This window comes from Mytilus edulis, chromosome 13 (assembly GCF_963676685.1).
Source record: "Mytilus edulis chromosome 13, xbMytEdul2.2, whole genome shotgun sequence".
NCBI lineage: Eukaryota > Metazoa > Mollusca > Bivalvia > Mytilida > Mytilidae > Mytilus > Mytilus edulis.
The window spans coordinates 9,639,313-9,653,042 of NC_092356.1; the positions used below are offsets into that span (position 1 = coordinate 9,639,313).

General features: G+C 31.1%; 1 long non-coding RNA gene across 1 annotated transcript; it reads right to left on the minus strand.

Moving 5' to 3' along the window:
* Positions 1 to 7,830: 7,830 nt before the first annotated feature.
* On the minus strand, positions 7,831 to 9,683 carry LOC139501220 (uncharacterized). The gene is made up of 2 exons (XR_011658489.1): positions 9,568 to 9,683; positions 7,831 to 8,111 (listed from the first exon to the last, which is right to left on the minus strand). It is a non-coding gene; the product is annotated as an uncharacterized lncRNA (long non-coding RNA).
* Between the last annotated feature and the right edge of the window lie 4,047 nt (positions 9,684 to 13,730).

Consider the following 13,730-nt stretch of genomic DNA (forward strand, 5'->3'; position numbering starts at 1 on the left):
GTGAACAGTAAATGCATGAAAAAGCCGACAGACTTAAAAAAAAATGCGTTATCTATAATTGATATATGAAGTAAAACTTACACATCGTCCATGGTGTTCCAATCCGAGTTTTTATCCATACAATACCAATACCATGATACATAGCCTGGTGCCGTTCCAAGTAGATTTCTTTTTCTGTTTCTTGAGAAGTATTTGTTTTACCTGTTCAGTCACTATAAAGTGTTACAATTCATATTTAATGCAACACATAAATAGTGACCAAAAAGGTACCGCTATCGCATGAGAGAAGCTAGAAAAAATGAAATTTAGGCATTTTCGACAGTTTTGTGGGACAATCATATACAATTTTAAAAGATGTGGTTTCATTGTCCATTTAGCTGCGGAACCGTAGCTCTTAGGTCCTTATGTTATTTTTTGACTATTTGCGGACCATAGATGGTCCGCAAAATCAAAAAAAAAAATTAAAAAGGACCATAAGAGTTACGGTTCCGCAGCTATTGTCAATTTAAAGACAGGTATTCATAGAACGAAGAACAAAGAAGTGAACTTATTCATATGCGGATCTAGGATAAATTTTAGAAAGGGGGTAACCTGGGCACCATCTATTAAAATGTTTGAAATAATTATGAAGTAGACAAGAAATGAGCTTTTTCAGATAATTTACAAATTACAGTCACCTTTAAGTCAAATATAATTATAACTGGGCGTCGTTGAACTTAAAAATGATAATCGATGAAAAATCTGCCGATTCATATCGTAACATTCTAATGTTCTGACTTACTATGCTCGACGGGGGATAGTACCTTAATCGGGACTCCAGGATCGGGTGTCTTTAAGCTCGTGATTTTGGGATATCGGGATATACTTTATTTAAATCACAGGAGTTTGATATTCCAAAGTCGACTATCACAGTAGATCTTCTCTCGAAGAGCTCTCTTCCGAGAGAAGCTCTACTGTGATAGTCGACTTTGGTATATTTTTAACCCCTTATTGATAGGATTTCAAACTCTTCGAGAGAAGCTCTACTGTGATAGTCTACTTTGGTATATTTTAAACCCCTTATTGATAGGATTTCAAACTCCTGTGATTTAAATTCGGGACCTCGTGATTTCGTGTTTTTAAACCCGGGATTTCGGGATCAGGACCCTCCTATCCCCCTCTATGTTGATGTTTTGTAAAAAATAAAGAAATCTGACTTACCGATATGCTACCATTGTATTTTCCATTGTTAGAGTTATGTCCAAAGCAGAATATTAATGAAACACATGCAATAATTCTTTTCAATACTTTGTGCAAGAGAACGCAATGTTTACTGCACTGTGACAACATTTCAAATTTCAAATGACGTAATGCAGCCTGTGACGTCAAGTGTGATTCGCCGTGATTCGACGCGAAAAAGAAGTTCGTTTGTTATTTTCTCTATTATAGTAGTAATTTTAATATTTTTTTAAATTACCGATAAACAGAATAAAGGACTTTTTGTTTTTGATACTGACTTTATCACAGAAAATATCAGGCTCGCCCTTCGGGCTCACCTGATATTTTACTGTGATAAAGTCAGTATCAAAAACAAAAAGTCCTTTATTCTATATTTATTGTTAACAATTGCACACCAAGTCAAGAAACAAACGCTGAATTACAATCTAATTGAAATGTATAACAATATGGTGAGTGTGGATTGAATAGCATAAACTTACCATAAAATGATACAACTTACGCATATAGCTTCCTCTTCCGCATTTCTCTCACCACTTCTTTCTCCTCCTCTAATGTGTTGTCCATTAGTATATATCAGTAAGAAGAAATATAATATGAAAGTCAATCTTGTAAAGCTCCCGACCATAATTTTAAAGTTGATCAATTATGCCAATTGTGTACCTTTCAGAGAGCGTCATAACTTGAAATTCCCATTTATCAAATCAAATCTTACTACATGTAAATGTAGTTAACATGGACAATATTAGCTAGGCGGATGTTAGAGAATATTGGAATGGCCCGTTACAGATTATTCGCTTTTACTCGACTGGTTCATTCAGTATATCTTAAAATATATTTAACGGCACAAACAACGCATAATCTCTTTGTAAACAATGTCACAGTTATTAGAACATTTTTAATAGAGAGAAAACTTTCCGCATCTACGAAATCATCGTAAGTTTTAAAGCCTTTACTGAATTTTAAAACCAAAATTTTAAATTAAGATTTTAAGGTTTATCATTTGACAAATATATGTTCGGTAGAAATATATAAAAAAAAAGCCATCCCAGATATGTCGGTTTAACACGTATGACTTGCTTACAGCCTAATCATTAAAAGGATAATATAGTATAAAGCCACCTTTTTGGCATCGTAAATTGGTATTCAAATATTATATAAATATACATGAAAACACCACATCAGTCTGTATTTATACTTTTGAAATGGCAATTGGGGTTCAAACTTCTTACTTTCATAGCATAAAATAAAAAAAGTAAAAATCTATGCGTAAATTTCCTAGGTTTTGTGAAATGCATACATGTCGACATGTTTATGACGTTATAATTACATCACTATTGACATGATTGACCTTTTGTGTCCTAAAGTTTTTCGATTTGAACAACTAGTTGGTTTATCAATAAAATTATGAAAGGCATGAATAAGTTGTCTTTTCTGGTAACTTAACGGAAAACCCTTGCCGTTTTTGGCACAACCTTTTTGATCTTTTGGTCCTCGATGCTGTTCAACTTTGTACTCGTTTCGGCTTTCAAACTTTTGTATCTGTGCGTCACACATAGGTCTTGTGTGGACAAAATACACTTCTGGCGTATTAAAATTTTGAACTTGTTGCCTTTTGTTGGCTGTTGTTCGTGTGATTCTTTGTCTATTGTGTTCTCCAATTTATTTATATTGTAGTCCTGTGTTGTCATTTTGATGTTATATTTCACATGGCCATAAAAGTGCGAGGTTTGGCATGTCACAAAACCAGGTTCAACCCACCATTTTTTCCTTTAAAAATGCCCTGTACCAAGTCAGGAATATGGTCATTGTTATATTATAGTTCGTTTCTGTGTGTATTACATTATAACGTTGTGTCGTTTGTTTTCTCTTATTTTTGAGTGTAAATTCACATTGCGATAAGACGTGTCACGGTACTTGTCTATCCCAAATTCATGTATTTGGTTTTGATGTTATATATATATGTTATATTTGTTATTCTCGTGGGATTTTGTCTATATGTGTTACATTTTAGTGTTATGTCGTTGTTCTCCTCTTATATTTAATGCGTTTCCCTCGGTTTTAGTTTGTTATCCCGATTTTGTTTTTTGTCCATGGATTTATGAGTTTTGAACAGCGGTATACTACTGTTGCCTTTATTTTGCTTTGTAATTCCATGGAGACGAATAATAGCAATCCACTTCCATTTGTCAATGGAATAAAAACAAAATATAAGAAGGGATAACCTCCACTTTTCCACTTGGGACCATAGATTTTATAGCTTCATTTATAAGCAGCAATACTCTATTAAGAAACCGGGTTTGTTATAAAATGAGCAACACGACGGGTGCCACATGTCGAGCAGAATCTGCTTACCCTTCCGGGGCACCTGCGATCACCCCCAGTTTTTCGTGGGGTTCGTGTTGCTCAGTCTTTAGTCTTCTATGTTGTTTCTTGTGTACTATTAATTGTCTGTTTGTCTTTTTTATTTTAAGCCATGTCGTTGTCAGTTTTTTTTTGATTTATGAGTTTGACTGTTCCTTTAGTATCTTTCGACAATCTTATATAACCACTTTTTGTTTTTTTCAGTCCATTTTACTTCCTTCGTTTTGACAGAATAACGTATGCATGTCCCAATACATGGTCTGTGTTGTCATCATAGATAAAAGCAATGCCACACGGAAGTTATATGCTTATATAGCATAGTATAGTGAAGTCGATGAAACATTGAAACATTAGTTTGAATACCGCCTTTGAATGGTTTTAATGTTTAAAGTAGATTAAATGTAAAGTACTGTAATGGCTCCGCAGAAGTCGAACCTTGAAAAGTTGGAGCAGTTATTGACATAATAATCTAGATGGATACAGCTTTAAATTTGGATTGTGATCAAATATTTGACACACCATATGTTTCTGATACAGAACGAATGTGGTCTAACTATACTTTTTATTGCATATATTACCTATTTATCTAAAATAAAAGAAACAACATTTTATGTGTATTTTGTTGAATGGATCAAGATTCACTAAATACAAAACATTGGGCATTAGTAAGATTCTCACTTTTTTTTTATCGATACTTGTATTTGATTGAACCTTTATAGATTTTAAATAGCAATCTACATGACATGCGGTTACAGTACCTTTCTTGGTATGATATTTTCTTGCAATAGCATACTGATGAGTAAAAGACAAGAACAATTTAGATTCGTGTTATCTTGCGAAAATAGTAATAATTTTAAGTGTGTTACTTCTATAAAGTTCTATAATTTTAAAGGGACAATAACTGTCAAATTCATACTCACCGATTTGACCAAAATTCTAATTTTTGAATTATACCATACCAAAAGTATATCAAAATAATAAAAAGTCTAACAGAATGAATTTTCAATGCATTGGCTTGATAATACATATCCTCATATCGTCATATAATTAAATATCGAGATGAGTCTGTTTGATTTCATATTACGGGTTAAACATATAAATTAATCATCGTTTTTACCTGTATAAAAATGAGTTTTTGTGGATCGAATTAGTCAATCAAATTTTTTACCCTTCACTTGCAATACACACATTATTTTCTTCTAATTACTGAACACGCATCATTCATGCGTTATCGATCTCTATCTTATGGGTAAAAAAATGAAGATGAATTATTCACTTGCAAGTGAATAATTATTATCGATGCTACTTACTGTCTTACAAAATTGAACTAAACTGGCAGTTAAAAACAAATAATTATTTCACTATTTACCTTTTATCAATGATCGAAAAATCAATCCTTTTTTGATTTTTTTTTTATATATCGTAGCTTGTGCCCTTTAAATCAGTGTTATATATAAAAAAAATACTCCAAATGTCTCATTGATTCATTTTGTCACCCAAATTCCCATTTTCCAACAAAGTTATGAGGAGGACAGATTAAAATTGACACTCCGTAAATTTTATGGACACCATCAGGAATTGGTTGATTCAAACTAACTAAAGGACATTTTTACCACATGGTAGATTTTGATTTGTCATTACGTAGTCTAATCTTTTAATTACCGAACGTGACTTATTCCCGATTGTGACTATTTTGCTGAGTGTGAATTCGCATTACTATAAGACGTCGTACGGTACTTTTCTATCCCAAATTCATGTATTTAGTTTGATGTTATATTTGTAATTCTCATCGGATTTTGTCATATGTGTTGACGTCTTTTCTCTTATAGTCATGTGTTATGGTAAAGAAAATTAATCACCGCCTTCATTTATTCGGTTTGATTTTGTTCAACGTAATTTGTACGATGTTTCACGTTAACTTTGCAAACCGAACATAGCTATATAATATAGTTAATTACTACCTCAGTTTGCTATTTTATACGTATTGCAATGTGCATTGTTATTAAATGTCATATCAGTATTTTCTTCAAATATAATCTTAAAACAATCTAATTCTATCTCATTTTTGAGAAATAGTTTTAGTCATTCAAATGTGACGTCATGTTTTGTGTGCTTTTTCAGAATTTCGTATGTGACGTCATGTTTGTGCCTTTTCACCACTTCGTATGTGACGTCACTTTTTTTTTCTCACTTTCTGCGTTGAGGCCTTGACTAAGTCGGGTGTGTCTATTTTTTGTGTTGGTTTATGTAATGTATCCGGGTTTTGTTTTCTGTAACTAGTTAATACTTCAATTTTATCATGTAAATCTTTTATATTCATTTGATAAAATTTACTGTTTGCAATAGCATAAATTGTTCTAAATAATAAGGATGTTCTTTCCGAAACAGAAAACCCTAGCCGTATTTGGCACAACCTTTTTGAACTTTTGATCCTAAGTGCTGTACAACTTTGTACTTGTTTTGACTTTCTAACTTTTATATCTGGGCGTCACTGGTAAGCCTTGTGTGGACGAGGCGCGCTTCTTGCGTATTGAAATTTAAACCTGGTGCCTTTTGTTAGCTATTATTCATGTGTTTCTTTGTCTTATATGTTCTCCTTTTAATTTGTATTGTAGTCCTGTAATGTTATGTTGTCATTTTAATGTTATATTTAACATGGCCATTAAAGCGGGAGGTTTGGCATGCCACAAAACCAGGATCAACCCACCATTTTTTTCTTTAAAAGTATCCTGTACCGAGTCAGGAATATGGCCATTGTAATATTATTTCTGTGTGTGTTATATCTTAATGTTGGGTCGTTGTTCTCCTCTTAAATTTGATGCGTTTTACTCAGTTTTAGTTTGTTACCCCGATTTAGTTTTTTGTCCATCGATTTACGAGTTTTGAACAGCGGTATACTACTGTTGCCTTTATTTGACGTATACCTTACTAAAACGTATATCTAAATAATAATAAGTGAATGCATTTTCAATGCATGGGCTTGATAATACATATTCTCATATCGTCATATAATTAAATATCGAGGCGAGTCTGTTTGATTTAAGAAATAATTCCTTCATGTCATGCTCTTTGCTCATTTTAACATGGGTAGGCATTATATTTGTCGATATTTTACACTGAGCGTTAGCGAGGTGTAAAATGTGGTCAAATATAATGCCTACTCGTGTTAAAATGAGCATAGAGCATGACATGAAGGAATTATTTCGATTCTATTAGGAAAAATGCAGTATTTTTATAGGTCGAAGCGTGTGAAATTATCGTAAAAACATTTGGCTGTTCCCGTTTCCTCCTCAAGGAGTACATTGCAGTTCATATTTGATAAGTTTAAAAACTACGAGGAGTGTTAATATATGTTGTTTCATAAAAATATATAATAAAAGTTTATGTTAGCTGCTTAAATGTATATGTTTTAACGAAGATGGAAATAAAGTTAATATAAAAAGTAAGTTCGTGCGCATGTGTCAAACATACTTTGTGCTCATTAGAACACGGCTTTGTTTACAAAGCGTAATAAGGACGTCATGTTAAAATTCATATTACGGGTTAAAGATATAAATTAATCATTCTTTTTACCTGCATAAAAATGAGTTTTAGTGGATCGAATTAGTCAATCAAATTCTTTTACCCTTGTTTCACTTTCAATAGACATTTTTTCTTCTGATAACTGAACACGCCTAATTCATGCATCATTGATCTCTATCTTAGGGGTCAAATTGAAATTCATATGAATACAGATTCAATGATTTAATGAAGATGAGTTATTTACTTGCAAGTGAATAATTTATCATCGATGTTGCTAACTGTATTTCTTACAAAATTGAACCTAACTGGCAGCTAACAACGAATCATAATTTCACTATTTCACTTTTACCAATGATCGAAAAATTAATCGTTTTCAATTTTTTTTTTATATATATCGTAGCTTGTTCCCTTTAAATCGATGTTATATAAAAAATAATACTCCAAATTTCCCAATGATTCATTTCTATGAAAAATATGTATCTGAGATAGTTACCTGAGAAACAGTTTTTTTAAAGGAAAAATAGCTCCTTTGCACCTCGAATAATCAAAATGAAGTGAAACAAAGAAAGTAAAAAGGCTTAAACAGACGAGGATCCTTCCTGTAAGGTGCTTAATAAAAACAACACCTAATTAGTTTAAGTACGCTGAGAACAAAATTGTATTACGCCGACGAAAGCAGACAAAACTAGTATCATGTAAAATTACGCACAAAAAAAAAAAATTTAAATGAGCAGACAAAATCTATTTAATATCAATCACATAGTAAAATGAAGAATGTTTTCTAATATGAAACATCAATCATCTAGTCTACAATCAATAGTGTTAGGATTGTTAACAGTTTATATAGAACAAAATCCTTGGTTCTTATGAATTTCACCTCATTGACGTCCGTCCGGATCCCATGCAGTTACATTCCGTAACGGTCGGTTTGTCACACATTTTATTTACGCAATATGCGCAAACACAGTCGCAGTTACATTTCTGTTGGCAATATCGACATACCAATCGAGCTGAAAATAAATAGATCCGTTCACAATTAGCCAAGTAAAGTAAAAGCTGCATGATATTTAAAATTGTTTTTTTTTAGATAGCATGTAGCTACATAAATTTCTCACTACATTTGTGACTGTTGAAATGTGTTATAGTCCAATCAAACTAAGTTTGAACCTCAAACTAATTGCAACAGAAAATGTTTTAGTTGTAATCTATAGCATTTAGCCCCAAACATACACAGAAAAAAGTGCCATTAAAACTTACTTCAAGAAAACTCAAAGTCAGTATTTTTAATTTCTTATGGAAATTAACATTGAAAAGGGAGATAACTCCGCAAAAAGGAGTCTTTTTTGGTCAGTTTATTGGTTGATTGTCCTAAAATGTATGTAAAGTATGATACATAGAAGGGCTAATAAGTTTGTATTTGACTATATTATATAATATCCTGCTCATGAAATGTACAAAACTGAAGTGTTATGTTTTGATGTTTTTTTTGCACATTTTTCTTCAGAAATTGCAAATTTATGGCTTTGTGACAATTTTCAAGAAAATAATGTGAATATTTGGTATTGTTTATATCTGTAAATTATATTTGTTCAGCATCTAACTTAATTACAGAAACTTTAAATCACAAAAAGAAGAATATATGCTTAATTAATTTTCTACATTTGAAAATGCATGTACCAAGTCTGGAGGAATATGACAGCTGTTGTCCTTTCGTTTGACATGTTTAATCATTTGATTTTGCCATTTGATTTGGGACTTTCCGTTTTGAATTTTACCCGGAGTTTAGTACTTTTGTGATTTTAATTTTTATTGAATTTGAGATTCTTTACCTAAATGTGCGGAAAAATGTAATCAATGATCAACAAATAATTATGAAATCTAGGTTGTAGCTTAATAAAAGATATAAAAACACCTTAAGAGTTGTTTGTTATACTTTCAAGACGACTAAAATATCAAGAATCAATATATTCTGTTGAATAGAAGCGGTATAGTTAAATTTTTTATTGATATTTTTTTTGCAGAGTTTTCTCCCATTCCAATGCAAATCGTTATTTTTTTGGTTTTCCTCAAGTATATATTTTTGCTGTGTATATTTGGGATATAATGCTTAATATTAAAACTTAAATATCTTCTGTTGCAATAACGTCAAGGTTAGGGTAAAATTTATGCTTTATTGACTGGACTATTACTACAAATGTATGAATATATTACATAAAAGTTACATTAAAATATGATATAGTCTGTCAAAGTTGTACATTCAAAGAAAAATAAAACTTTTTATTTTTTTGTATATATTTTGTTTTACCTGCAGTGGTTTTATACTGTAATTGCTTGCATCAAAGTCAATATAATTGCAGTATAAAGAAAACAGTATCCTTATCATAAATAAGCATGTTTAACAAAAATCTTGAATCCCTCCTGATATTTAATTACCCTCTACAAACTTATCAAAATTATACTACTTACGTGGTGGCTGTCCAGTGTTCGGTTTTAATTGTCCACTAGGACATATCAATAAAAAGTAAAATAGTATAAAAGTCGATCTTGTAAAGCTACCAACCACCATTGTAAACGTTAAGACTGCACGCGTCTTCTTTTTCCTAACTTAAAATGACCCAATTTATCAAATTAAATACTAGTCAAGGTAATTTAATATGGAAGTAGACTAAGCAAGATTAATGCAAGGGCATTAAGAATGACCCGTTACAGATTTTTTTGCATATTGCTCTCTTTCCTTTAGGATATTTTAAAATATATTAAGCGACATAAAATGAAACTCATCATTTCTTTGTAAACATTGTCACATCGAGTTGTAAATAATCAAGCATTCACTTGAAATATTTATATAGACACAATATTGTTTTTAAATGAAAATTAAATACATTTAAATATGTAACCTGTAAAAGTGTAACTCACCAGCAGAAACATAAACATATATGTTTGCCCGCCTATTGCTTTATTGTCAAAAGATTAAAGTAGTAGTATGCAACTTGTGTTTCAAAACCAAAAGTATTATAAATTGTCTATATAGCATCGTTCAGATGTTCATATGACATTAAGCAGTATTACGTTTTTGCATTTTGTCGAACATCTGGGCAATATGAATTCCTCCATATAGAACAAAACATCAAAAACTATTAAAATATCCCCATTTTGAGAATTTTTCATTGATATTTAGATATGAGATTTTTTATAACTAAAATCCATATCTAAAAAGATGTAAATTGTGTGTAAAATACCTTTTTAGGTAAAGCTGTTGCTGTTTTATTTGAACAAACAGTTTTAGTGATATGACGTGGTAGTGACTTCCCTTTTGACCTTTCTGCTCTAAAACTACCCGGTTTAATATACTTGTTTGTGAATCATTAAAATTCACATAACAGTAAAACGCATAAGAATCCCCTTTTGTCAGTTGAAACAAAATTCGAACTTGATCTGTAAGTCATCATTATATGTACCACAAAGCAAATCACGAATTTCAAACGATATAAGTACTGAGTACAATCTAAATTATTTGTTTTACGTTCAAGAAATTAATTCATTCCTTAACCAAATACACCCGAACGGAATACATCCTGCTAGGCAAAGTGCGCTGGATATTGTGAAGGCAGTGACGCCATGATATCACTAAAGCATTAGTTCAAATCAATTTCGAATAATATTTATCATCTAAATTGAATTAGATGTTCTGATGCATTTCTTTTGTGGATCAGTATGGCAAAACTAAATTTTAGTTTGTCAGTTTTAACACGTTTCATAATTCATTTTAGCTTTAATACAAACGCACATACTTGTCTGTCGTTAATAACAGGGATGTAATGACAAACATGAGGTTACAACATTAAGCGGTTTAAACTTGTTTACACAATCTAAGAAAAATACATATGAAGATAAAAATTGTAGTAAAATATTCATATTTGAATATTTTAACTAATTTTAATTTATTTAATAACTATTATACCTACATGTTATTATTGATACTGTATAAAGCTTAATATACACACTTTGAAATTGTGTTATACTGGTTGATATATGTTTGCAAATTACTATTAGAAACCCATCGACTTATTTGCCATTCAGCAAAAGTAAAATTCAAACCGGACAGTCCCTAATCAAAGACCAAAATCAAACAACATAACATATCAAACGAATGGACAACTGTCTTATTCGCGAATTGGTACCAACATTTTCAAATGTAGAAAACAGTGGATTGAACCTGGTTTGATAGCGCTAAACATCTCACTTGTATGACAGCCGGATCAAATTCCACAAACTAAATTCCATTTCAAAGTGGAGACAAATCTTTATAGAACGATTTGGAATGTTGTTGTGATAAAGCGATTGTAGAAAGAGGGAACACTACCAAGAAAGAGGGACGAAAGAAACCAAAGGGACAGTCAAACTCACAAATCCAGAACAAACTGACAACGCCATGGCTAAAAATGAAAAAGACAAACAGACAAACAATAACACACAAGAACTGCAAGAATAAGCAGGAAATCGAGATTTACAAAAAAATAATATATACGAGGCATTGCGCTGGTTTTTTTTTATAAATTTAATCAGTTATTATTCTATTTTTTTGAGTACTTTAACCAAAATTGGCGGAAAAAAAAGGTGTGAGCAATTTTCATATACCACCTATTTTAGCATGAAACATCGAATAAAATTACGAATTATGTTGTCACAAATTAAAAACTATTTTCAACAAAGTCAATGCATGTCTATATTCCAAATATATTTGTAAGATAAATAGAAGTTTCAAAAGCTATAAGGTCTAACAATGCATAAGGTAAAATCAAACAAAAACAGAAGTGACCAACACTTAATATCAAACATAAAAAAAGTTTCAGTTGTGTCCATGTATAGCAATACATAGGTCTTTCTCATACAATTTTAATATGCAGCACCTTATTAACTATAACTTTTTATAACAGCTATTTTGAAATCAAAATTGCTTGCTCTAGCATATTGGAGAGTTAAATAACAACTGTTCTAATGTTTTGCAGTTTACAAAATGAGTGGTACTATAAGACAATTTGGTTGTATTTTATTAAAACTGAGTTGCTCAGTAAAGGTTTAGGTGATGTTTGGTATAATCAAGGTTTATTTTTAGATAGTAAGCTCTCCAGTAGTTTTTACTTGATAATTAAACAACGCATTTTTGAATTCCTGAAGCAAGATTTTGACAGCCAACTGAATAATTAAGTTAAATGTACAAGTTATAGATATATGGTTCAAAACTTTTGTTTACAAAATTATTTATGTAAACTAATACCAGTTATTTATAAAACATGTATTACCAACATGAGACTAAGTACTCATGATTTAGATTTATAATGTGGTCGCTATTCTGCAATTCCAAGAAGTAATAGACTGTATAGTTTTTGTAAGAATGACATTGAAGATGAGATGCATTTTCTTTTAAAATGTCCTACTTATCAAGGTCTTAGATCTTATTTTATAAAACCATATTATTGGAGAAAACCTTCTATGTATAAATATATACAATTAATGAGTTCTAATAATCTTAGTGAATTATGTAATTTGGGTAAATTTATATTTCCTGCACAAAAATTAAGATCTAACATGTTGTAATATGTTTCACACATTACCTTCTGTTATCTATGTATACTTTGTGTAGTTTATATGTTGTATGCCTATAGTTGTTATGACTTTGGTAAATAAAGATATAGTATTATTTAATTTATTTATTATATACGTGTTTCTCTGTGCTGAGTGTTATTGCGCTTATTTGTACTGTATTCCTGTCGCGTGATGTTGTCATTTTAGCGATATCTAAATCATTGCCATATAAGTTGGAGGTTTGGCTAGCCATAAACTCAGGTTTAAATCACCATTTTTCTTAAAATGTCCTGTACCAAGTCAGGAATATGGCAGTTGTAATCAAATAGTCCATGTCTATGTATGTTGTTCTTGTAGAAATACATGAGATACATTGTTTTAGTTGTGCTGATGTTTTTCCTCTTATTAGTTGTTGTGTTTCCCTCGGTTTTAATTTGTAGCCAAGACTTATTTTTTCTTAATCGATTGAAAACTTTTTGAACAGTGGTAAACCATGTCTCCTGTTAACTTCATTTACAGAAAATACTACAAAATGTGTCTGTGATATTCAAGGAAATTTTCAACTTCATCAAAATATTATATAAAAAAATGTATCAATTTCTATCTCTTGATATTTTATAAACAATCACAAGAATAGACATAACTAAAAAATAGATTTGATTCCAGTTTTACATGTATACCTTAGAAGCAACTACTTGAAAAGAAGAAGAAGGCATGGCTTGCATTTAAGTCAATCAAATGGTAGGGAATTGAAAATAAAATAATGGCATGTAAAAGGGGTTTATCAATATTTAGTGTTCGAATATGTTACCCCGATTTTGTTTTTTGTCCATGGATTTATGAGTTTTGAACAGCGGTGTGCTGCTGTTGCCTTTATTTGAAATATTGCAAAGTAGATGTTCGTTACTACAAAGGGGCAATCATATTAATCGTTCATAACTGTCGATCCCTTCCTTATTGGAAGTATTGCCCCTAGATTTTTACCAATTTGTTGCTTTAAGTATGAACTGAGGTCAGGTGTAGGGATTTGATTCAGATGTTCG